This window comes from Canis lupus, chromosome 22 (assembly GCF_003254725.2).
Source record: "Canis lupus dingo isolate Sandy chromosome 22, ASM325472v2, whole genome shotgun sequence".
Taxonomy (NCBI): Eukaryota; Metazoa; Chordata; class Mammalia; order Carnivora; family Canidae; genus Canis; species Canis lupus.
This window is the reverse complement of record NC_064264.1, coordinates 27,685,883-27,711,166: the sequence shown is the minus strand read 5'-3', so window position 1 is coordinate 27,711,166 and position 25,284 is coordinate 27,685,883. Positions and strand designations below refer to the sequence as shown.

The following is a 25,284-nucleotide window of genomic DNA, read 5'->3' as shown; positions in this document are numbered from 1 at the left end:
CAGAAATGTATCATAAACCCCCTGTGAATCACAATGTAGCATATTATTAGTTACCTGTCACTCATTGCTATACTTTTTTTCTATACCTCAAAGCTATTCTCATACCCTCATGCCTTATCAGAGTCTAGAATAAATTAGATTAGATAGAAAAAATCTATTGAAATCTGGAGAATTGGATAAATAGGGGAAAATATTTTTACCCTGTTGACTAAAAAATTGGCAAAATGTACCACTTTCTGAATAAATTCATATTCTACTAGTGTTTTCAAACATTTCAAAACATAAGATAATTGGAGTACCTGGGTGGCTCAGTCCAGTTAAGCATCTGCCTCAGCTCAGGTCGTGATCCTGGGGTCCTGAGATGGAGCCTCATGTGGGGCTCCCTGCTCAGCGGGGAGTCTGCTTACCCCTCTCCCTCTGCCCCTCCCCCCAGCTTATGCTCTCTCTCTAAAATAAATAAAAATCTTAAAAAAAAAAAACCACCCATAAGGTAATTAAATCATTATTAGAAAGCAAAAAAACAAAAGCAAAAACAAAAACAAAAACAAAACAAAAAACAAAAAAAAACCTCACCTTGATTTAGGAGCATAGTTAAAGGTATCATTTTCCAAAGAGGACATATAAGTGTTAATATGTATTGTATAAAGAGAGAAATGTTTACTTTAATTTCACTAAGACAAGTGACTGAAAGAGTAAAAGTTGCATCTTTCTCTCTCTCATGTCATTCCGAAAAGTTACACACAAAAATGAGCTGCTTTAAAGGTAGAAAGGTTTGGAGAGAGAAGAGTCATGGCTGGATCTTGGGAAATTGGATTAACTGGGCTATATCTTCTGATAATTGTTGATACCTTGGATGGTCAGGAACTGGGAGAAGGAGAGCAGTATGGATACTAACATCTGGTTGATTGAGTCCTGTGGTCTTTAGCACCCAGTCTGCGATCCCCTCCTATCCAAATCAGAGCATACTTCTATCCCTCCTAACAAATTAAGTAGGCCTCATATCCCAAGATTCATAAAGGCAAAAACCTAACAGTCACAATCCACACTAGAAACAATATTATAGATGAAAGAAAACACTGAGACTGAACTGTCAACACACCCCTGACTGTTCGTGCACATCTCTCACTTGAACGTGGAGGTGACTGGGTTGTGTTCTGACATGGTTTTTCATTTGGGATGTCCCAAGGTCAAGCTTCACCAATCAGAGTCAGGAGTGGATATCACATTTAAAATATGGTTTTGGGGGCACCTGAGTGGCTCAGTGGTTGAGCGTCTGCATTTGGCTCCGGTTGTGATCCCAGGGTCCTGGGGTCGAGTCCCACATTGGGCTCCCTGCAGGGGGCCTGCTTTTCCTTCTGCCTAGAACTCTGCCTTTCTCTCTCTCTCTCTCTGTGCCTCTCATGAATAAATTTAAAAAAATATATGGTTATTCATTCTGTCCATCATTGGGGGAGATGGATCTACAAATAGGACATCAGGTAAGAGAGACAAGCCAGACTTTAGGGAGAGCTGGAATCTATGACTGTGTTTCCAACTACTAGGCTATCCCCTACCTTTAAGAACTATGGCATTTGGGTCCTGTGGTTAAAAAAAAAAAAAAAAACAAGATTTTCCTGAAGACTCTTCAGGAGATTTTTTTATACTTTGTGCATTCTAGGAACAGGCTGTGAATGTGTCAAAAATACTTCTAAAGGGTTTCTTTTGTCTCTCTCTGTCTCTCATGCATATATGGGCATCACACGTATAGAAAATAGTAACCCTCCCCTCATTTTAGCTTTTTCCAGTTTCTCTCAGTTCCTCGCTCACTGCGCCACCATTACAGTGCACATCCCATAATAAACAGCAAGTTATCAGCATAGATAACAATGTGATATTTACCACCATCTTGGCCTCAGAGGTCTTTCTTATCTTTTTTCTTGTGAGCTTTTAGAATCTTATTACACATGAGAACATGAGGACAAGAGAACACATGGCCTTGACCATTGAAAATATTTCTAGATAAATCTGCACCTGAATCTTTGTACTAAAGGTATCTCCTACATTCTAACTTGTGTCCCACATCAGCAGAACAAGTAAATATCCAAGTTACATTTCCCTTACCTGCCACCCAGGCAAAATGGGAGGACAAAAGCTCTAAGAGGGAGTGCAGCTTATCACTGAAAGATGAGCATGAGCAGTGTGGAAACCAGTTGCCACAGTGCTGGATCTGAAGAACCTAAGGAAGATAAACCAATTCAGATCTTCCTGCTTAAGCAGCAGCCAGCAGAGCTCTTCCAGTTACAATAGAAGCCCACATTCAGCGCTGCTCCAGAGTAGGAAGGGATGTCAACCCACTGTGTCGATGAGACTAGAAGCTCACAGGTAGGAGACCCAAGCAATATGGCCCCTTTCTTCCTGGGGTCTTATGCACAGAGGAAATGCAGCATAGCTCTTGGCTAGGAGAAAATTTTAATGTTACATGTTCTAGTATTTAAAGTCAAGCACTGTCTGTGGTTACTTCTCTTGTTTTCATTCCTTAACCAGTGGGTAGTTCTCAGCTAAACCTGAATATCAGGATCAAATGCCAAGTGAGATGCTTCATAAGCATCCAGGGTCCTGGGCCCCTCCACAGGCTTAATATATCTTAGTCTCAATAAAGTCTGAGGTTAAATTCTGTTATGGGTTGAGCTGTGTCTCTTCTCCAAAACAAAAAAGGGGGATATGTTGGTGTTGTAACTCCTGGTACCTCACAATGTGACCCTATTTAGAGATAGAGTCTTTACAGAGATAATCAAGTTAAAATGAGATTATTAGGGTGGGTCTTAATCCAATATGGTTGATGTCCTTACAAAAAGGGGAAATCTGGACCAAAGCAGACAAACATAGAGCCAAGACAGTACAAAGAAACACAGGGAGAAGACCGCCATTGGCCAGCCAAGGAGAGAGACCTAGAAGGGATCTTACCCTCATGGCCCTCAGAGAAAGCTAATCCTGCTGATTGATTTTGGACTTCTAGCCTCCAAAATTGTGAGACAACATATTTTTGTTCTTTAAACCACCCACTTTGTGATAGTTTGTTACACAATCCTAGGAAACTAATATAAATCTTATTTAAGCTTTATCTCTAGAGTCAATGTGGTTCCAAATGGAGGAGAAATTTATGACTGTAAGTGTGGTCTACTTTCATAGAAGTTGGGTGAAATTGCACAAAGGATGCCGGGAGCCTGCTGTTTGGATCCATCATGTATCTTGAATAGGCAGATTCTGCTAAATCCAGGATTTACCTTTTACTCTCATTTTCTAGCTAAGTATTTTCAGGAAATGATTTTATTTCTCATAACATTAGTCTTCCTGCCTTAAAGAGGGTTACAATCCCTTCCTCTAGGTATGTCTTTGGGTTTCAATTTAATACCGAGTGCAATATGCCTAGCATGTACTACGCACTCAATGCATGTCAGCTCCTCTCTCCTGTTCCACCTTCCCCATCAATCAAATTTAATAAACACTCAAATGTATCAGTGACTCAAATTCCTCATCTAAAAATGAGGATAATAATAGAACTTATTCTGGGGACTCCTGGGTGGTGTAGTTGAGCACCTGGCTCCTAGCTTCAGCTCAGGTCACGATCTTATGGTCTTGAGATGGATCCCTCCTTAGCTCTGCACTCAGCTTGGAGTCTGCTGAAGTTTCTCTCTCCCTCTCACTCTGCTCCTCCCTGCTTGTTCTCTCTCTCTCTCTCTCAAATAGATAAATAAATCCTTTTTATAGAACTTATTTTAACTTTGTAGGGTGGTTGTATAGATGCATGAGTTATAACGCAGAAAACATGCAGCACCAGGCCAGGTACCCTGGAGCCCCCAGGAGCTGTTAGCTAATACTATTTCTAGCATCATCTCAGAATGACTAGCTCCCAATAGGAAGAATGGCCACCATTTAATGACACAGCCATTCATCTGAGAATAAAAATGTCAACAGGCAAAATCTAATAAATTGAACAGATTAATGACTATTTCTCTAGATGGATATACCCTTTACCTATTCGTTCAGCTAAACTTTATTTTCTTGTGTCAGGGACTGAAGCCAACACATGATGCCTATTGAAGATAAAGAAGAAGTCCAATATCCTACCCTAGCAGCACTCCCAAGTCCTTTTAATACAATTTCATCTTATACATAAAGAGAAGGGAAAAGTCCCTGGTGTAATGGATGTAGGGATCTGTGACCCTGTTGTCTACGGAAGTAGGCTATGCTTATAAAAATTTCTCCTTCATTTGGAACCAAGTTGCCTCCAAAGATAAAGATTAAATGGAATTTAAGACATCCTGGGAGTCCAAGCACCAGTACCCAAAGCAAGACCTTCAAAAATCAGATCTCAAGTTAGAGTTCTGGTAATTCTTTCAAAAAATAAATAAATGTAAACATAGGCTGTCAAGTGTGAAAAACTTCCAGGTAAACTAATTTTCTTCTTTCTTCTAGATGCAGTTCTATTCAATGGTGTGGTTTGGAAATGTCCACGTAATTGCACTTATTTCCATAATAAAATTGAAATGAGAAAGATAAAAAATAATCTTGAATGAAGAAGAAATGTGTGTGTGGGGGGAAGCTTCAACAATTTAAATCTCAGGTATAACGATTTTTGCCAAGTTACATGGCTTCAAAGAAATACTCTAGAAAAAAATGAAGAAAAGCCTACTAGCTTTTGTTTCAAATAATCTAAATACTAACCAGAATGACTGGGTAATTAATTCAATTCTCCTTTTTTTTTTTTTGGCTTATATTTAGCTGATATTTAGGCAGGCATCAATACAGTAGGAAATCTTTTCCTCAGCAAAGCAAAGAATGCTGCCCACAATCATGAATGAGCATCATTGCCAGGGGATGAAAAGCCCTCGTGGGCAGTGTTATTTAGGTAGTTCTATCACCATGGGGACGCCAGAGGGGAGAACAGTGGGCATCTTGTGAGATCCTCACCTGAGGGAATGAACTTTGCCAGCGCCTCTGCAAAGGAAAACATTTAGCATTCTACTCGTACCGGTCAGTCGTGGACACAACAGTGTTTTATTCTTTTTTTCAAGTCTAAAGGCAGCCTCTGTGTTTGAGATCTTCCATACATCATTCAGTCACTTCAGTGTAGACTCTGCTTCCTCATGGAAACTTCTCCTCAGGTTACAAAGTACACGAAAACAAGAGGGAGGGCGCCAGGGGGGAAATTGCACTCTATAGTTGGTTCACTTGGAGAATTTCAACAACAGTGACATTGATCAGATTTACTCCTATGGGAAAATCACAGGAGATGGAATTATTGCTCAGTGGTAGAGGCTGACTTCCACTTCTCTATTTTGGGAATAAGTACGCTTTAAGAAATCCTTGCAGTGAATGATTAACCATGCAGATGGCCAAACAAGACAGGAGATTTGCAGACCTGGGTAGTGGAACTTCCCATCTTCTGGCTCAGGTTAAGGGGGCAGCAGGCCCCTCCAAGTCGCACAATGCATAATTTCCCCCACCGAGCTCCCGAGTTCCCGAGCTACTTCTGTTGACTGAGGTTTCTACTAGTAGTGTAAAGAGAAATACTGCTTTACTGTTTGTTGGAATTTGTCTCTGATTCTTAAAAGAACAATTTCATTCCAGCTAAGAGAGCATTTTCCAGCATGCTTAACCAAACTGGGGGCAAGTTGGCCATAAAACTCCAGAGAGATCACATTTTATATAATTTTACTGTATGAACTTACTTATGAAATATTTTAACAAAATTCTGTTCTGCCAAAGAACATAAGTTGAAAAACAATGTGAGAATGACTAAGCTGAGCCTAGAACAGCTGCAATTAGACACAATGATGCCAATTTCAAAACCGTATTTAAGATAAAATTAAATCAGTCCAGAGGATCCCCTTATTGACTTCATGTGTAGCCATGATATGTGCTCTTGGTGTGTGATCTTGGTAGATATTTAACCTTTTGGGGTACCTGTTTTTTCTTCTGTAAATTTGAACAATTAAAGCATTCCCATCTCATTGAATGAGATGATGCCTGCAAAGTACTTAGGGCAGTGCCTGCTATATAGAAGGTGCTAAATAAATCCTTGCTAGTATTATTCTTTTAAAATATGGGAATCAGGTCTATTGAGAATGTTATTGACTCCCTAATAGAAATGTGAAATGTAATTACTCTTAAGAGAACATACAAATCTAGCCAGGGATGCTGTGTGCACGTAGGATTCAGTGAATCTGGACATGTCTGGGGGATAACAGAGGTGAGCCCTTTAAGATTGAATGAAAGACCAAGCAGGAATCCTATGAAAAGAATTATTCTATGCAACAGAGAATGACTCAACAGCACAAGGATTATGAGAGCCACACCATGCCTGCCACTCAGATATTGGGCCAAGTGCCTAAAGAATCCTTGACCCAAAAACATGACGGGTAAAAAAAAAAAAAAAAAAAAAAGAAGAAAGGTCAAAAAGTCAAAACAAAGCAAAATAATTGGGGAAGGACTTCCAAAATTTGCTTGAAATGTTAGGAGTGCAAAGTGGCAGCCCCAGTTTAGAATGCTGATAATGATGAAAGGCATTGCTAGGAGCTCTCGAAGATCAAGCCAGACTTACAGAGAAATCTACGTCCTGGACATTCATAGTTTCAAGACAGACACCACAGCCAGCTGTAGTGTGAGCATGATCAGTGGGCCCTGGTGAGGGATCATTGGAAGGGCATCAGCAATGTAACAGATGTGGTTGGTGGCGGTAGCATCAAAGGATCTCTCTACAGGGACCCAGAGCTGGGGAGAAGGAAATAATGGGAGAGTGCCACTGCTGGGGTTCATTGCAGCAATCAGTACAGAGAACTCCAAATAACCAGGGTGGCTTCACCAGTACTCAGTCAGCTGTCCCTCTTTTTTGCCACATAAATCTCTCCATGTGTTAACGTTCATACAAGTGAGCATAAAACAGCCCATTTTGGGGCGCCTGGGTGGCTCAGTTGTTAAGCATCTGCCTTGGGCTCAGGTTATGATCCCAGGGTTCCCAGATGGAGTCCTGCATGGGGCTCCCTGCTCAGCAGAGAGTCTGCTTTTCCCTCTCCCTCTGCTCCTCCCCTCACTCATGATCTGTCTCTCACTCTCTCTCAAATAAATGAATAAAATTTTCAAAAAAATAATATAAAGCAGGGATGCCTGGTGGCTCAGTGGTTGAGCTCAGGGCATGATCCTGGGATGTGGGATCGAGTCCCACATTTGGCTCCTTGCGGGGAGCCTGCTTCTTCCTCTGCCTGTGTCTCTGCCTCTCTCTCTGTGTCTCTCATGAATAAATAAATAAAATCTCAAAAATATAAAGCAATTTTACTGTATACTACTTTTAAAAACAATATTAAAAATTTTCAGTAAAATGTTGTTGCTGTACTTCTAAGTCACCATTTCATAAGTTTCTAAGCAATGTCTAACTTTTTCAGAAAATAATTAACATAGTAAAGTGCACAACTGTTAATTGTATCAGCCAACATGTTTTTACAAACATAACAGATGTATAACTTTTGGCATACAGTTCTAAATCTGTTTCTTTTGAGAAACTTAAACCTTTTATGTCATTTTTTCCATCATGAATGTTATTATAGTGCATCTCAGTGATACCAGGATATCTTGTTTTCTTACAATTTCATATTTATTTGTCCTATGTACTCGATAATTTAAGAGTAATGGCAATGACTAGTTAACCTATCTTATCTGAATGAAAACTTAAGGTAGTATTTCACTTTTTCTTGTTTCATCCATAGTAAGACCCCACATTTTCATTTTATTTTTAATATATTAAGTATATCCACATTATATTAATTCATAGAAGTTTAGAAGATTGCATTAAAACTTTATAAGCTCGATGTTAAACATAGATCTGAGGTTGTAAAGCCAACTGTAGGGATCCCTGGGTGGCGCAGCGGTTTAGCGCCTGTCTTTGGCCCAGGGTGCGATCCTGGAGACCCGGGATCGAATCCCACATCAGGCTCCCGGTGCATGGAGCCTGCTCCTCCCTCTGCCTGTGTCTCTGCCTCTCTCTCTCTCTCTCTCTGTGACTATCATAAATAAATAAAAAATTAAAAAAAAAAGCCAACTGTAACTAAGTATAATGAAACATGGTAAAAAGCCTTTCTTATATAAATATATGGCAAAAAAGAAACTTTTCAAACATATTTCATCCTTTTCCTATATACCTAGGACTCTTCCATATATATTGATAGAACATGAAGTTTTTCAGTCAAGACAGTTATAAAAATATACAAAAGTTTTATAGCCAATAACTTGCAGCATGGTAATATCTAAAGCATGACCAAAAAAATCTAACTCAATGGCCAAGAAAATCATAAATAAAAGTTGGAGCTTATTTTAGTCAGACTCAAATGAATTTGTAGTCAGAAAAAAGAGATAACCAACTAGCTTAAAAAGAAATAAATAGAATATAATAAATTTTATTCAAAGACAATGAGAACCACATAGGTGCCCATTCAAATAAACACAACTCTTACACAGTTTTTTTTTTTTTTTTTCACATTTTAGCCTTGAAGAAAACTAGGGACAGGACCAAACCTGTTCTTTAACCAGTCTAGCAAGTAAAAAATATGATCGATACTGTAAAGAGAAATTCTAACCCCAGCAATTCTTGGGTAACAGGCAAGACATCTCTTTGATCAGTGGTTTAACACTTCCCAGCATCCAATTTAGACTTTCTGAGATACAGTGTTAACCTGACCAGTTAACCTATTGGCTTATTCACCCCTTCTTTCCAGATTCAGAATGGGCTGAAAAACTGGAGAGCATTTCCAAATGTGCAGCTCTCCTTAGTCCACTGGGAGCATAATATAATTTGGTCCCTCCTCTGGCTTCTTTCTTTTAATTAATTATCAAAATAATAAATTGCACGTATAAAATGGAGTAGTCCTATACTCAAATGAGCTTGGTTCCATCTGATTCTGTAAGAGGTGCCCACGTCACTCCCTAGAATCCTGGCAGGTGTTGTTAGATGAGGTGCCCCTTGCCTATTCAGGCTTCTGATTTAGTAACACTGGAAGAAGTTCCTTTATTTCAGAACTTTATAAATAGAACAAAATTAATTAGCTAGACAGAGTGAATCTCTCCTTCGGGATCAACTATATAGTACACTAAACTGTCAACCTAAGTTTAGTATTTTTAAAACAAAATGCAAATCACATATAGGGTTATTATTGTTTTAACCCTTACCCCCTTTACAAAGGAATTGGTGCCACAGGTACTAAAGCAGGGATGGCTAAGGGAAAAAAGTCTGTGTTCTATTTTTGCCCTGACTCTCTTGTTTTCAGCCATCCTGGTTTTTATGACACGTGTTAATCATCTTCTGGTGACTATATTGTTTAATTTACCATACTAATCCTTTATCAGGACTTTCCTCCTAATGGCAGAGCAGTATCAGGCTCTTTGCAAATAATCAAGGTTCAAACTTCAGGTTCTCCGTTCACTAGCTGTGTGAGACTTAAAACAAAACAAAACAAAACAACAAAACAAAACCTCTTTGTGGCTCAATTTCCTTGTCTGTGAAACAGTGATACTATCTGCCATATAGATTTATTGCAGAAATTATGTATAAGAGATTATAACAGAACCCAGTAGAACATGGGCACCACATAAATTTTAGCTGTTTGTATACCAAATCATGGTCAACATAAAGCATACTTAAAACTAGAGTTCTGGATAACATGGGCCCAGGGAGGAAAAAATGTAAAAGAAAAAGAAAAAGAAAAGAAAAGGAGAAAAAAAAAAAAAAGAAAGGAAAGGAAAGGAAAAATAAAAGATATGGACTAGAACTCTGGTTCTAATTTAACACCTGTGGGATTTTTCTGTTGGTTGAAAGATGTTTCTGAACTCTCTTACTTTGACACATAGGAGTGACAGCAAGAGAGGATCTTGTTAAGCTTTGTGTCTTTAGTGCTGAGTATATAACAGACCTTCACTAGGTGTTTCTTGAATGAAAGTTGCCAACAGTATGGGTGGGATACTGGCCACAGAGACAATGATCCTATTCTTAGCCCCAGCTCTACTTTCTTTCTATGATCAGGAGAACGTTAAACTGGAGGGGTAGGAGCCTGCCCATAGAGGTGTAATTCCAACAAGTTGACCAAATGAAAATGTCACAAGATGCAATCAACACAGGATCCAGCTTGAGAGGCTGTTGACATTCTGTGTAATTACTGCAAGTGCACCCTGGGTAGTCCACATTATTATAAACTGCATTTCCAACACTGTATGGCATTAAATTAAAAAAAAAAGGCAATGAAGTTATAGCCATTAGCAAAGCTGAATTGGAACTCCTAGAAAATGTCAAGGAGATCTTAATTGTACTTTATATAATGGTCTCCTAGGCTAATAAGATATGATCTAAAACCATTAGGTATGAGAAGGTAAACATTTTAAGAGCACTTTTTTTGCCAAAAGGCTCTTCATCTCTATTTGACAACTCTGGCTCGGCCTTGAGGTAAAGCATTGCAGCATTCTGAAATAACAGATATTGTTTGTGACCGAGGCAATGAGGCTCTGTGGTGGGGGAGAGCACTCGAAGGTGACGTGCATAGAGCGAGAGAGTCTGTAAATCTGCTTCTGAAATCACACATCACTGTCCCCCACCTACCACCCTGGCAGAGGGGGTGGGCAGGTATGCTCTATCTAAAGGTCATTCCTCTGTCACGTAGCATGCAGTTCCAAAATGCTGGGAAACACCTATTATGCTGACAAACTTCAGAACACATAAATCTATTTAGCCTTACAAGTGACTGAGACTCATTCACTCAAGGTCACAATCTCGCCAACAGAAAGCCATATATTCATGTCTTGTTTTATCAATGAGCTTCTGAGCAAAGACAGTAGATCCATGAATCCCTGGCACAGCTGGAGATTTTATAGAGTCCTTGCTCTCAATTATTGATGAAAGTCACCAGCAATCTAATATATGGGTCAATGTTACTCGGCTCCATGAGCTCTGGAGCTTTGCCTTCTGTTTCGGGTTCAAGGAGTACACCATTTACCTTAGTTCTTATTTTAAATTGATGATTGATTGATTTGATTTGATGAAGAAATATTATCTACTCCTCAATAAGACGTATGTCTAAGTGAGAGGCAGTCTCTTCCACCTTCTTCACCATGCAGTTAACGAAGGGGACTCTTGACTATTCCCAGAGAGGTGAATATGTGAAAATTAACATGTTTTAATTTTACAAGTGTGTTCAATTAAAATTCATTAAAAGAAAATATCATCACCAAGGCAGAACTTTACTTAAATAGATACTTCAGTTAAAAAGAGTGACTGGCCACAATTTGCAATATGGTTCTGTTTGTAAACACAGTTTAGAAATCATTGTTCAGACATGTGGGCTATGGTTCCAGTTTGTCTCAATCTTGTGTGTACTCTGGCAAGCAACCTAATGCTTCTTTATACCTTTGTTTCTCTGTTTGTACAGGGGAGAACATTACCACTAAATGAAATTTGTACAGTGCTTTGGGACACCTGCACAAATTGTGCTGTTTCAAACTGATATTAAGATGGTATTTGTTTAATCTACTGCAAAATCAGATTAATACTTTCTTTAATGCTAGTTGGTAGTGTTTACTAAAGTGTGTTTGTTTTATTAAACATTAGCTCTTCAGGATTAGATGTTACATGAAACGGCCTACTTTTGTTAAATTTATGAAACCCTAAGGTAAACAAAGTTAAACAAAGGCCTTTGCTACAGGACTTCTCAGTGCCTTTAATATGCTGATGAATATTTTGAATCTCCTAGGTGGGTATGTGGTATTTCCCAAACGTATTTAACAATAGCATTTTTTTTGAACTTTTCTTTTAAGGTCAGAAGAAAGCTTTTGTGAAATGCTTGGCCAAAGGATAAGCACTTATTAATAAGTATAGTCCGAAAATCTTAAAGAGCAAGCACAGTGTTGAAAAGCAGTTCTGGGGCACCTGTGTGGCTCAGTCTATTAAGCATCTGATTCTTGCTTTCTGCTCAGAACATGATCTCAGGTTCTGGGATGGAGTCCTGTGTCCAGCCCCTCTTTGGGCTCCACACTCAACAGGTAATCTACTCATGGATTCTCTCTCTCCCTCTTCTCTTGCCCCTCTCAAATAAAGGAATAAATAAATAAATAAAAGCAGCTTTGTTCTTTTATCTATTATTATTATTCTGCTTTTTTTTTTAACATTATAACTGAAGCTCTCTAATTGACCCGCACTAAACTTATCACTGTAAAATATAGTCTGGACCACATTGAACCACTGGTTTTGTAGGTCAGAAAATGATGGCATACCAGCATTTTCATACATTTCTACCTAACATCCATGTCCCTGACAATCTGAAGCCTTGGAACCAGCAGGCTAAGTTCTAGTATGCCTGCAGGCTTCCATTCCCACCAATTGAATTATATGTTGACCAGGATCAGTTGCATTTATTCCCAAATATTTTATGATCACTGTATTTGTTCTTGTAATTGCATAATTTAACCAGATATTATGTAAACCCATAGAGTATAAATATGAGTATGAAAAGAAAATTGTCGATTCTATGAAAATTAAGTTGAATGCTTCAAGATTCATTCTGGTGAGATTTAAGAATTGCAGTTAAATGGGGTCAGAGGGAACTACTCTAAAAGTTTGGTGCCGCGGCGGGCAGGGGAGTGGAATCTTACAATTGTGGATGTCTACACTGCCTGTTAACTGACTCTCGATGTTCAATGTCCACTAAAGATACTGAAATTGGAAATTCAGAATTCCTATCAGAGGACCTATACTCAAAGAAATTATTTTGATCCTATGTCAAAAGATTGATGAATATAGAGGGATTATATTCAAATATTTTAACAACCAGTATGGTCTTGGCCCTGACCAATCAGAACAAATGCCTGTCCTACCAGAAAGGACACTCAAATGATTGCACAGCCATGCCAGTGCATGTTGTCATGTTACAAATGTTTCAGGTTAAAATACAACATTTTGCAGGTGTCTGGCTGGTTCAGAAAAGCATGTGACCTTTGATTTCAGGGTCATGAGTTCAAGCCCCACATTGGGCATAGAGATTACTTGAAAATAAATAAATAAATAAACTTAAAAAGATACAACATTTTGATATATCTTTTTTTTTTTTTAAAGAATTTATTTATTTATTCAGAGAGAGAGAGAGAGAGAGAGGCAGAGACACAGGCAGAGGGAGAAGCAGGCTCCATGCAGGGAGCCCGACATGGGACTTGATCCCAGGTCTCCAGGATCACACCCCAGACTGCAGGCGGTGCTAAACCTCTGTGCCACCAGGGCTGCCCCGATACATTACATCATTTTTAAAACAAACTTCTTGTTTTAGACAAATGTTTTGATTATCTGGCCAAATGCTACCTCTGATCACCTCAAAAGAAGACTTTTCTTGAATCACCGCTACTAACAACAAGAAGGGGATGGAGCCTAATACGGTTACAAGGTACTTTCCACAGGTATTATCCCTTTAATAATCAGGAACTGAAGAAAAGAAGGTTGGCTCCTTCCTGTAAGCAAATGTCCTGGAAGAAACCCCTTTGAAGCTACCACACAAGCAGGTGGGGGTTATAGAAATTAGAATTTAATTATATAAGTAGTTTTCTTGTTAATGAATCATTTGGTGAAAGGAAAAGACACAAGAGAAAGGGAGGAAAAAAAAATAACTGAAACCTAGATTCCAGGTTGGGAAAGAATAATCAAATATCTGCTGCCAGGAGATGGCTCCTGACCAAGCTGAGCACTCAGTTGGGGAGAATTGAGAATCGAGGGATGCCTGTGCTGAGTATGGGACTGCCCCGATGTCTTTTCCATTCTAATCATTGTTGACCCACGGGAGGGTATGTGGAAGGTTGTCTAGCTGTGTCTCAGAACCACCATCCTGCAATTTAACCAGTGCAGTCAGAGGCTCAAAATCAGGAATAAATCTGATATAAAGAAGAAACATATCCTACTAAATTCTATCAAATGACAAAGCTATAAGAAGGTCTATCCACAACTGTCACTTTTTTTTCATTGATTTTTTGAGTGTAGTTAACACACATTATTACATTGATTTCAGGTGGACAAGAGTGGTTTGAATAGTTTAAACACAATGCTATGCTCACCACAAGTGGGAACAAGTGTGTCCCCATATTGACTCCATTCCTTGCGATGTACCTTTTATTCCTGTGACTCATTCATACTTTAATTGGAAGCCCTTGTCCCTCACTCTCCTACATTCATTTTGGGCATCTCTCTATATCTCACCCCTCTGGCAACCATCAGTTTGTTCTGATTTTACAGGTTCGATTCTGCTTTTTGTTTGTTTATTCATCTGGGGTTTTTTTAGGTTTCACATATGAATAAATCATATATATTTATCTTTCTCAGTCTGACTTTTTCACTTAATGTAATACCCTGTAGGTCCATCCATGTTGTTGCAAATGGCACAATCTCATCATTTTACATGGCTCTGTAATATTTTATGGGGCATATATATATAATATATATTATATATATGTAATGTCTTCCTTATCTATTCATCTATTGATGGGCTCAGGTGGCTATATCTTGGCTATTGTAAATAATACTGTAATGAACATAGGGATGCATATATCCTTTAAAATTAGTGTTTTTGTTTTCTTTTCTTTAAAAGATTTTATTGAATTATTCATGAGAGACACAGAGAGAGGCAGAGACATAGGCAGAGGGAGAAGCAGGCTCCCTGTGGGGAGCCTGATGTGGGAATTCATCCCAGAGCCCCAGGGTCACAACCAGACCCAAAGGCAGAAGCTCAACCACTGAGCCACCCAGGTGCCCCAATGTTTTTGTTTTCTTTAGGTAAATGCCCATTGGTGAAATTGTTGGGTCATATGGCATTTTTTTTTAAACTTTCTGAGCAATCATCACACTATTTTCCACAGTGGCTCTACCGATTACATTCCCACCAGCAGTGTCCAGGGGTTCCTTTTTCTCCACATCCTCACCAATACACAACTGTCAGTTTTTATTTAGCTGGAAATAATACAGAGGGGAGTAATTCCAGTGTTATTTGAGGCATTAATGTAATTGTAATCTTTAAAAATTTCACTCCTTTGAAATTAGTTGTCTCTTCTTTTGAAATATCAGTTATTGTTAATCTATACCTGGGGAAAGTCTGTGAGTTACAAGCTACTATTGCCACCTGGCAGTGGCTACCGACTTTGTAGTCTAGCACCTAGCTGTATACCAGAATCACCTGGGGACTTTAGAAAAATACTGCTGCTAGAAAAATATCTGGTTTAGAAAAATACCTGATCTATGATCCTGCTGAAGCACTGGATTTTAAAAACTTCCCACCTCAAGTGTTGCCCATGGACCAGCTATGTTCATGTTACCTGGGGACCTGTTAGAAATGCTGGAAATCAAGTCCCATCCTGGAACTCTAGGAATCAGAATCTGCATTTTAATAAGTCTTCACATGGATCATAGGCATATTAAAGTTGGAAAATCTAGAAAACTGTTTCTCAAAGTACTGCCAGAGAACTTACGTTAAAATTACCAAAGGCATTTTTAAAAAAATAAAATGCAGTTGTTGTTTTTGCACCAACTCAGCTCTGAATGAGAATCTCTGGCGGACTGAGGGGGCAGAGGTGGGTTGGTGGGAGGCGAGGTGGGGCATGAGCCTGAGGAATCAACCATTTAGCAATCACACGGTGAATCTTAAAAGCATCTAAATTGAGAATCAGCTGGCAGGGGAAATAGGGAGAGATTGGTAGAAAGGTACAAACCTTCAGCAGAAGATGGATACGGTCTGAGGATCTAATATATAACATAGAGACTCTAGTTGATAACTATTGTATAATTGAAATTGGCCAAGAGAGTAGAAATTAAATATTGTCAACAAAGAAAGGGGTAAATGTATGATGTGACTGATGTGTTAATTAACCCCATGGGAGAAATTCTTCCATAATGTATACATATATCAAATCATCCTATTGTACATTTTAAATATCTTATAATTTATTTGTCAATTATACCTCAGTAAATGGGAAAAAATAAGTTGAGAACCACTTTTGTAGAGAATGTGTCTTAAGACTCTTTCTGAAATTGCTAAAGTCCTGGATCTGAAAGGCTATGGGATGGGTTGGAAACAGGGAGGAGATGGCTGCTGTGAGTATTAGCAGGCACAGGTATGCAGTCATGAAGCAGCACACTCTGTTCCCTAAGTCAAAATCATACCAACTTTAAAGAAGATGCTCAGACTATCAATTCTGACGCAATTTGTGTCCACTTTTTTTAGAAACAAGTCAGATTTCTTGGTATAATCTGAGATTCTCACCTTTCCTCAAGTGCCAATTAACTATAGTTTGGGGCCAGTTCCAGTGTTTTTGTTTTTCATCAAAACGTAAAATAGCCATTCTCAGAAATACAGTGTATTGATAACCAAGCACCTCTTTTAGAAATGATTGACACAAACTTGTCTAAAGGCTTTTTTCTACTCATACCCTAATTAAGCAAGTTTGGGCCATGCTTCCAAATACAGAGGGGGTACCCTTCCATGATGGTTCTCTTAACCTCAAAGGTGGCATAAATCCAATCACAACCCTGGCAAAGAGCAATTCTATGCACGACAAGTCTTAGCATGGTGTTGCCTTCTCATATGGGTGATAATATTGTTCCCCACATCCAGAACAGTAACAAAATTCCACTGTAGGCTTTATTCATTCTGCTAACATCAGTACACGGTCATTATCATGAGTCTAGGCGGGACTTTTTGTTTTCATTTTAGTATTAGTTTGCTAGCACTGCCAAACAAACTACTACAAATCTGTAGTACTTTGTAGCCTACTACAAATCAGTAGGCTTAAAACAACAGAAATTTTTGGTCTCACAATTCTGGAAGGCTAGCAATCCATGATTAAAGTGTCAGCTCTGCCACAGTTTCTCTGAAGGTTCTAGGTGAAGACCGCCTCCCCCCCCCCCCCTTTTTTTGTCTCTTCCTGGCTTCTGGTTGTTGTCGGTAATCCTTGGCATTGCTTGTCTGGAGGTACATCACTGCAGTCTGTCCTCACTGTCACAGGGCATTTTCCCTGCGTACCTCCACACTGTCTGCCCTCTATGCGGGTCTGTCTCTGTATCCCTCCTCTTCTTAAAAGGACATCAGTCACATTGGATTAAGAGCCCACCATAGTTCAGTATGACCTTATCTTAATTACATCTGTAACAATCCTATTTCCAAAGAAAGTCACATATTGAGGTTCTGAGAAGGACATTAATTTGGGGTGCTGTTCAACCTGGTACAGTTTTGATGTCATTTACTAATGATTTTCTCTTTTATTTTCCTCCTATCCTCTTCCATCTCTATTGATAGCAACTTCTAGTTATCTTTAACATATGTCCTTCCATTCCATTTTACTTCTTTATTTAGATAAGTATGCATCCTTGAAAATGCAGTGTTACTAAGTTTACATAAATGTTTTTAAATGGAAATAAGTGAATTAGTGCTATAAACCTCATTCTGTTTCATACTTATATCATTCCATATTTAATTTTTGTGATCTTCTATGTTGATATGTGCCATTTAGTAAGTTTCTTTTCACTGCTACATATTTGATCAGGAACTATGGCTTTTTCATACAGAATCAGTTAAAAAATAGTAATATTATATACTCTAATAATTTCTACCTGAAAAATGGGCTGAATGGAATTTTTTTTAAAAACAATTATATAGTAGGAAGTAAAATTTTCTTTGAGAAGAAAGGTAAAAGTAGAGTATGATGTATTTCTGTACGTGTGTGTGTGTGTGTGTGTGTGTGTAGGTACAGGCTGTGGTATTAACTATGATAGTCAGAGCAGGTCTCATTGAGATGAGACCAAAGGATAAAGCTAAAGGAGTCAAGGTAGTTAGCCAAGAAGATATTTGGGGAAGGAAGATTTTAGGGAGAAGAAATAATTAAGGGCTCCGAGACAAGAGTGTGTGTGTGTGTGTGTGTGTGTGTATCATATATAAGTATATATAAAGGCAGAAGTCATATATATATTATATAAATATATATAAATATTACGTGTATATGTATATATATGTGTGTGTGTGTGTGTATATATATTTGTACTTAAGAACCTTACAGTAGAGAAAATATAAGTTTTGAAATGTGGTGAGCTCTATGCCAAGCTAATAATGGAGGCAAATGGGATGAATATCTGGAAGTAACTCCTGCTTAAACTTTGGAATTTATGACATGATTTTTTTTTTATAGTGCCACAAATTTATTTTCCTCGGAGAAATTAAGCACCAGGAGAGACTTTAGGGATTATCTGATCTGGTGGCTCTCAAACTTGTATATATATTCATTTAACATAGCATAATCCACAAATAATTGTGATTTGTTGGAGTTAGTGTTAGGGTTATAGAGAGCATGAAGGGTGACAACATGGAAAAATAAAACTTCCAACTGTCTCAGTAATAACAATATGAGTTTTTAAAAATTTTATTTTAATTCCAGTATAATTAACATACAGTGTAATATTAGTTTCAGGTGTACAATATAGTGATTCAACAATTCTATACATTACCCAGTACTCATCATGTTTATCAAATTCTAGCAGATTTTCAGTAGTCTTTCAGGTTTTCTACATAAAGTACCATGTCATCTACAAACAGTAAAAGTTTTACTTCTTCCTTATCAATTTGGATGCCCTTTATTTCTTTTTCTTATCTGATGCTGTGGCTAGGACTTCCAGTACTATGTTGAATAAAAGTGGTGAGAGTTTAGGGGAAAATTTGTTCCTGACCTTAGAGGAAAAAGCTCTCAGTTTTTCATCATTGAGTATGATGTTTGCTGTGGGTTTTTCATATATGTTCTTTATTATGTTGAGGTATGTCCCCTCTAAACCCACTTTGTTGAGATTTTTTGACATCAATGTTATACCTTGTCAGATGCTTTTTCTGCATTTATTGAAATGATCATATGATTTTTATCTTTTCTCTTTTAATGTGATGTATCATATTGATTGATTTATGAATATTGAACCATCTTTGCATCCCAGGAATAAATCTCACTTGATTATGGTAAACTTTTTTTTTATTTTTATTTTTTTATTTTTTTTAACTTTTTTTTAATGTATTGCTGGATTCCATTTGATAATATTTTGTTAAGGATTTTTGCAACTGTATTCATCAGAGATATTGGCCCATAGGTCTCTTTTTCTGAGTGTCTTTACTGGTTTTCATATGAGAATAATGCTGGCCTCATAAAATGAATTTGGAATCTTTCATTCCTCTTCTATTTTTTTTGGAATAGTTTGAGAAGAGTAGGTATTAACTCTTCTTTAAATGTTTGGTAGAATTCACCTGTGAAGCCATCTGGTCCTGCAGTTATATTTCCTGGAAGTTTTTTGATTACCGATTCAATTTCATTTCTGATAATTTATCTGTTCAAATTTTGTTTCTTCATGATTCCTGATTGTTTTGAGAGGTTATATATATATTTTAAAGGTTTTATTATTTATTCATGAGAGACACAGAGACACAGGCAGAGGGAGAAGCAGTCCCACATAGGGAGCCCGATGTGGGACTTGATTCCGGGACTCCAGAATCACACCCTGGGCCAAAGGCAGGTGCTAAACCACTGAGCCACCGGGGAATCCCTGGAGGTTATATGTTTCTAGTGTTTCTGTGTTGTTGGTTGTTATTTCTTCTCTTTCATTTCTGATTTTGAGTTCTTCCTCTCTTTTTGTTGTGTTTTGGTTTGGTTTAGTTGGTCTGGCTAAAGATTTATCAATTTTATTGATCTTTTCAAAGAACCAACTCTTGATTTTATTGATCTGTTCTATTGTTTTTTAATTTTTTATTTCATTTATTTCTGCTCTAGCCTTTATTATGTCCTTCCTTCTACTAGTTTTGGATTTTGTTTTGTTTGTTCTTCTTTTTCTAGCTCCTTCAGGTATAAGGTTAGGATGTTTATCTGAGATTTTTCTTGCTCCTAGAGGCAGGGGCTCTATATTGCTGTAATCTTCCCTTTTAGAACAGCTTTTGCTGCATCACAAAGATTTTGGACCATTGTGTTTCATCTTCATTTGTCTCCATGGTATTTTTTTATTTACCCTTTGATTTCTTGTTTGATCCATCCATTGTTTAGTAGCATGTTATTTAACCTCCATGTATTTGTGCTCTTTCCAGATTTTTTTTCTTGTGATTGATTTCTAGTTTCAGAGTTGTGGTCAGAAAAGATGCATGGTATAACTTTGATCTTTTAAAATTTGTTCAGACTTGTTTTGTGGCCTAATGAGATCAATTCTGGAAAATGTTCCATGTGCACTTGAAAAGAATGTGTATTCAGCTATTTTAGGATGAAATGTGCTGAATATATCTGTTAGATCCATCTGATCCAATATGTCATTCAAAGTCACTGTTTCCTTGTTGATTTTCTGTTTGGATGACCTATCCATTGATGTAAGTGGAAAGTTAAAGTTCTTTATTATTCTTATATTAGTATCAATTATTTCCTTATGTTTGTTATTAGTTGCTTATGTATTTGGGTGCCCTCATGTTGGGTACATAAATATTTACAATTGTTAAATCTTGTTCACCTTATGATTGTGTAATGTCCTTTTTTGACTCATGTTACAGTCTTTGTTTTAAATCCTGTTTTTTTCTGATATAAGTATTGTCACCCTGGCTTTCTTTTCACTTCCATTTGAATGATAAATGCTTTTCCCTTCATTTTCAATCTGTATGTGTCTAAGGTCTGAAATGAGTCTCTTGTAGATAGTATAGAGATGGGACTTGCTTTTTTATTCATTTCCATCACCCTATGTCTCTTGATTAGAGAACTTAGTCCATTTACATTCAAAGTAATTATTGATAGGTATGTACTTATTGCCATTTTGTTAATTGTGTTATGGTTGTTTTTGTAGTTCTTCTCTATTCCTTTCTTCCCTTGCTCTTTTCTCTCATGGTTTTCTGGCTTTTTTTAGTGATGTGCTTGGATTCTATTCTCCTTATTTTGGGGGTATTTATCACTGGTTTTTGATTTGTGGTTACCATAAGGTTTATATATAACATCTTATGCATATAGCAGTCTATATTAAGTTAATGGTCACTTAAGTTTAAACCTAAACCTAAACCTAAATCCATTCTAAAAGCACTACATTTTTATTCCTCTGCTCCACCTGCCATTTTAGGTATATGGTATTGTACTTTATATTTTTCTATTTAGTGAATCATTTGACTGATTTTAATAGATATACTTAAGTGTACTGCTTTTGTGCTTCATACTTTTCTTATTCCTGCTTATAGTCTTTCCTTTCCACTCACGGAGTTCCCTTTAATATTTCTTGTGAGGCTGTTTTAGTGGTGATGAACTTTTGCTTGCCTGGGAAACTCTTCATCTGTCCCTCTGTTATGAATGATAGCCTTGATGGATAGGATATTCTTGGTTCCATCAGCACTTTAAATATATCATGCTGCTCCCTTCTGGCCTGTAAAGTTTCTGCTGAAAAATCAGCTGATAGCCTTATGGGGTTTCCCTAAATCTGTTTTCTTTTCTCTTGCTCCTTTTACAATTCTCTCTTTTCCACTATTTTTTGTCTTTTTATATTGTATGTCTTATTGTAAACCACCTTGGGTTGACTTTACTGGGGGCTTTTTGTGCTTCCTGGATCTGGATTTCTGTTTTCTTCCTCAGATTTGGGAAGTTTTCAGCTATTATTTCTTGAAGTAAATTTTCTGCCCCATTTTTCTCTCTCCTATCCATCTGGGATCCCTGTAATGTGAATGTTATTATGCTTGATGCTGTTGCTGAGTTCCCTTAATCTAATTTAATTTATTCTTTTTTTTCTCTCTCCTGTTCAGCTTGATGGCTTTCAAGTCCTCTGTCCTCCAAGTTGCTGATCATTCTGCTTTCTCTATCCTACCATTTATTCCCTCTAATGTGTTTTATATTTCAGAGATTGAGTTCTTCATCTCCAATTGTTTTTTTTATGTTTTCTGTTTATTTATTGGGAAGATTCACTGAGGCCCTCTACTCTTTTCTGAATTCCAGTGAGTATCATTATGACTATTACTCTAAATTCCCTATCAGGCATATTATTTACCTGTATTTCATGTAGCTCTCTCTTCACTTGGGACATATTCCACTGTCTTGGCATTTTATCTATCTCTCTGTTTTTATTTCTATATGTTAGGAAAATTATCTATGTCTTTTGCTCTTGGAAGTAGTGGCTTTATGAAGAAGAGAACCTGTAGTGCCCTGCAATACAATGTCCCCTGTTCACCAGAATCTAGCAATTCAGAGGTGTTTCCTAGTGTGCCGTACTGTTGTGGCTGAGCCATTTTTGTCTTCAGTCTAGTTGTCTGCAATGGTTCTCTTTGCTTGTTGTGGGCAGTTTGGTCCCGTGTTGCTAGTGTTAGTTTGGGGCTCAAGTTGAATAAGACAAGGCATTTGTCAGAGATGTGGTAGCATTGAACTTCAGGGTGCTCTCCCTGTATTGTCCCTTGAGAAGTTTTATTGGTAGGTGGGGCCTGCAGTCAGACCAGTCATCTGCCCCCAGCCCAGTGCTGAGGCCACAGTCAGACTAGTGTATTTGGTTATCCTCCCCTCTCCCTGGGGCAGGAATCACTTTGGAGTGGTGTTAGCCCTGTCAGGGCTGCTTACACAATGGTATGTTTGTGGCACCACTTTGGATGGACTCCTGTCAAGGAGGGGGAGGGGGTCCACAGGAGAATGCAGGGGCCAAGTGTGAGGTGTTAGCTAGCAAGATCTATGTTGAGGCCATGTGTTGGGAGGGTGAATCCAAAGAAGCATGGGGAGGCAAGGTGCACTGTTAGCTTGAGAATGTTCCTGCTGTGTTGGTTCCCACAAGTGTCTGTGTATCTAGGTGGAGAGGTGGGGAGGGAAATGACACCTGCCAGCTCTTTTGTTGTTGGAGAAGTCCCCCAAAGATCCCTGCCCCTCCAGCACATGTTCTGGGATCCTAAACAAATCTCCTTCTTGTATACCCCAGGCGTTTTTCAAACTGCTCCTTCTATGCTGTATCTCTGGGCCTGTTTGTTGTGCTGTCTCTTTAAGGGAAGAGACTCAGTTTCTTATTGCCATTTGGCTCTCCAAGAGCCTGCTGTTTTTTAACATTCCTGGTGTTAAGCCCCACTGATGGTAGAACTCAAGAAGCCAGGCCTCTTTGGTTTTCAAAGCCAAATATTATGAGGGTGCATCTTCCCAGTGTGGGTTTCCTGTGCCTAGGATGCCTGGTGTGGGGTTTGTTCCTTCCTCTCTGCAAATCCACAGTTTCTCTCCCTCCTGTGGAGAGTCCAACAGGTCCATTGAGCTCCTGACTGTGTCCCTGTGCTTCCTACTCTCCTCCTTGTGGACAGTCTATTTTGCCAATCATCAAGTCACTTTCGGAGTTATTTATACTGACGTGGGTGTTATGCAGGTGTATCCAGGGGACAAGGTGAGCCAAGAATTCTACTCTGCCATCTTCCCCAGGAGCCCAGAAGAGTTTTTGTGTGTTTGTTTTTAATATAGAATTGTGTGTTGACTATGATATCCAGTTTGGAGGGAAAATGCCTTAGTTAAAATAGGCTAGGTAAGTCTGCACTCACTAACAAATCTTAAGTCTTGGTGACTTATTGCAAAAACAAAGAAATAAAAAAGCCAATTCCTCATACAAAGGAGAAGCTTCCAGTTCACCAGCATGTCTCCCCTTCAAATAATGTCTCAGGGATTGAGGCTGTTTCTATTTTATGTTTCTGCCGTCTTGATATGGAACTTACAGGAGCTTTCCAGAGCAAGGAAAAAGAGAGTACTGGAAAACTCACTGTTCTTTTAACCTTTGGCTGAGAAGTGGCTCATGTCATTTATGCTTAAGGTTGTTGGCCAGAATTAGTTGCCCGTCCCAACCTAACTGTGAGTGATTCTGAGAAATATAGTCTTTCTGTATACTTAGGAAAAGGACAAGGAATGGCGACTAGGAAAAAAAAAGCATTTTCTCTGATATAGAGGAGTAAGTCAAACTGTATTTGACTTCATGGCACTGCCAGCCATGTTAACCTTGAGTTAGGTGCTGAATGGAAACAATTTTAACCAGCTTTAAGGAGATAAGTTTTGATAGTGAAAGTGGGTGTTTTTATTTGTTTGTTTGTTTGCATTGCTTTGATTTGATTTTTAATTTTCTAGGTTTCTTACATTTCTTTCTCCTCTAATTCTAGTAATGCCTTTGGCCACCCATTGCTCATTTATCCCCCTTCCAAAGGTATTGAGTATGTAATACAGTCAATAAATACACTAAGTTATTGGACTCAGAAAACAACTTTAAACTCAATAGGCCCTGACACTTGTTAATTTTGTTAAAGATTTAATGAGGAGATAAAAGAATAAATGAGTAGAATTTCCACTAATAACCAACAACTTAATTTATCTGTCTTTCATCTTCCCCCAAGTAACCATAATTAAGGGTTGATGATGTCACATCTATAATAATACCTCTATTTGTAGCTCCCTTTCAAGTTTGCAAAGCCTGCTACATCTATTATTTCACTGTATCCTCACACCATAAAAGGTGCAGTAAGGCAGGTGTTATCCCTATTTTGCAGATTAGGAAATTAGAATGCTGTGATGTTAAGTGAGCTACCTAAGCTCTGCGACTGGTAATGATGTTGTCACTGGGACCAGATCTCCTAACTTGCTGTCCTATGCCACCCCCAACCCCTGACTAGAACACAGAGGTTCTCTACAAATGCAACTCTTCCATAGAGGCAAGATAATGCAGTCTACTTCTTAACCTTTAACATAGAGAAATCCAAGCTGGTTATAATAATGTAATGAGAGCATAACTTTCAAAACTTTCTTCCCAATGCATGCAGTTTTAGAAACTATTCTGGAAACAATGGAGGCTTAACTGTACAGAGGCATCTACACAGAGATCAGGGCCAGATAGTGAATGTTTTAGTCTCTGCAGCCTAAACAGGTCTCTGTTACATACTCTGGGTTTTTTTTTTTTATATTTTTAAAATGTAAAAATCATTTTAGTTCACAGGCTGTTCAAAATAGGTGGTGGATTGGATTTGTCCCACAGGCCTTGAGATTTTAGGAGGCTGTTAGTCCATAAAAGGTAAGCTGACAGTGACCACGAAAGTGACTACTTGTTGGTCAGGCAGGCTTTCAGCCTGCCTTGCATGGCCTGCTTGGCAATTTTCTGTAGGTTCACAAATTACCCATTTCAGGTGAGATATGCAACATTGGTCTCTGAATTTCTTGCCCTGCCAGTTGACATGCAGTGTCTCCCTTGTGGCACATTGTTGGATCTGTGACTTGGTTTCATGA

At 38.2% G+C, this 25,284-nt stretch overlaps 1 long non-coding RNA gene across 1 annotated transcript in view; it reads left to right on the top strand.

Moving 5' to 3' along the window:
- Positions 1–4,911: 4,911 nt before the first annotated feature.
- Positions 4,912–25,284, top strand: part of LOC112656102 (uncharacterized) — a 39,243-nt gene continuing 18,870 nt past the window's right edge. The window contains exon 1 of the long non-coding RNA XR_003134118.3: positions 4,912–5,013. This is a non-coding gene — a long non-coding RNA (uncharacterized LOC112656102). The remainder of the gene's footprint in view (positions 5,014–25,284) is intronic.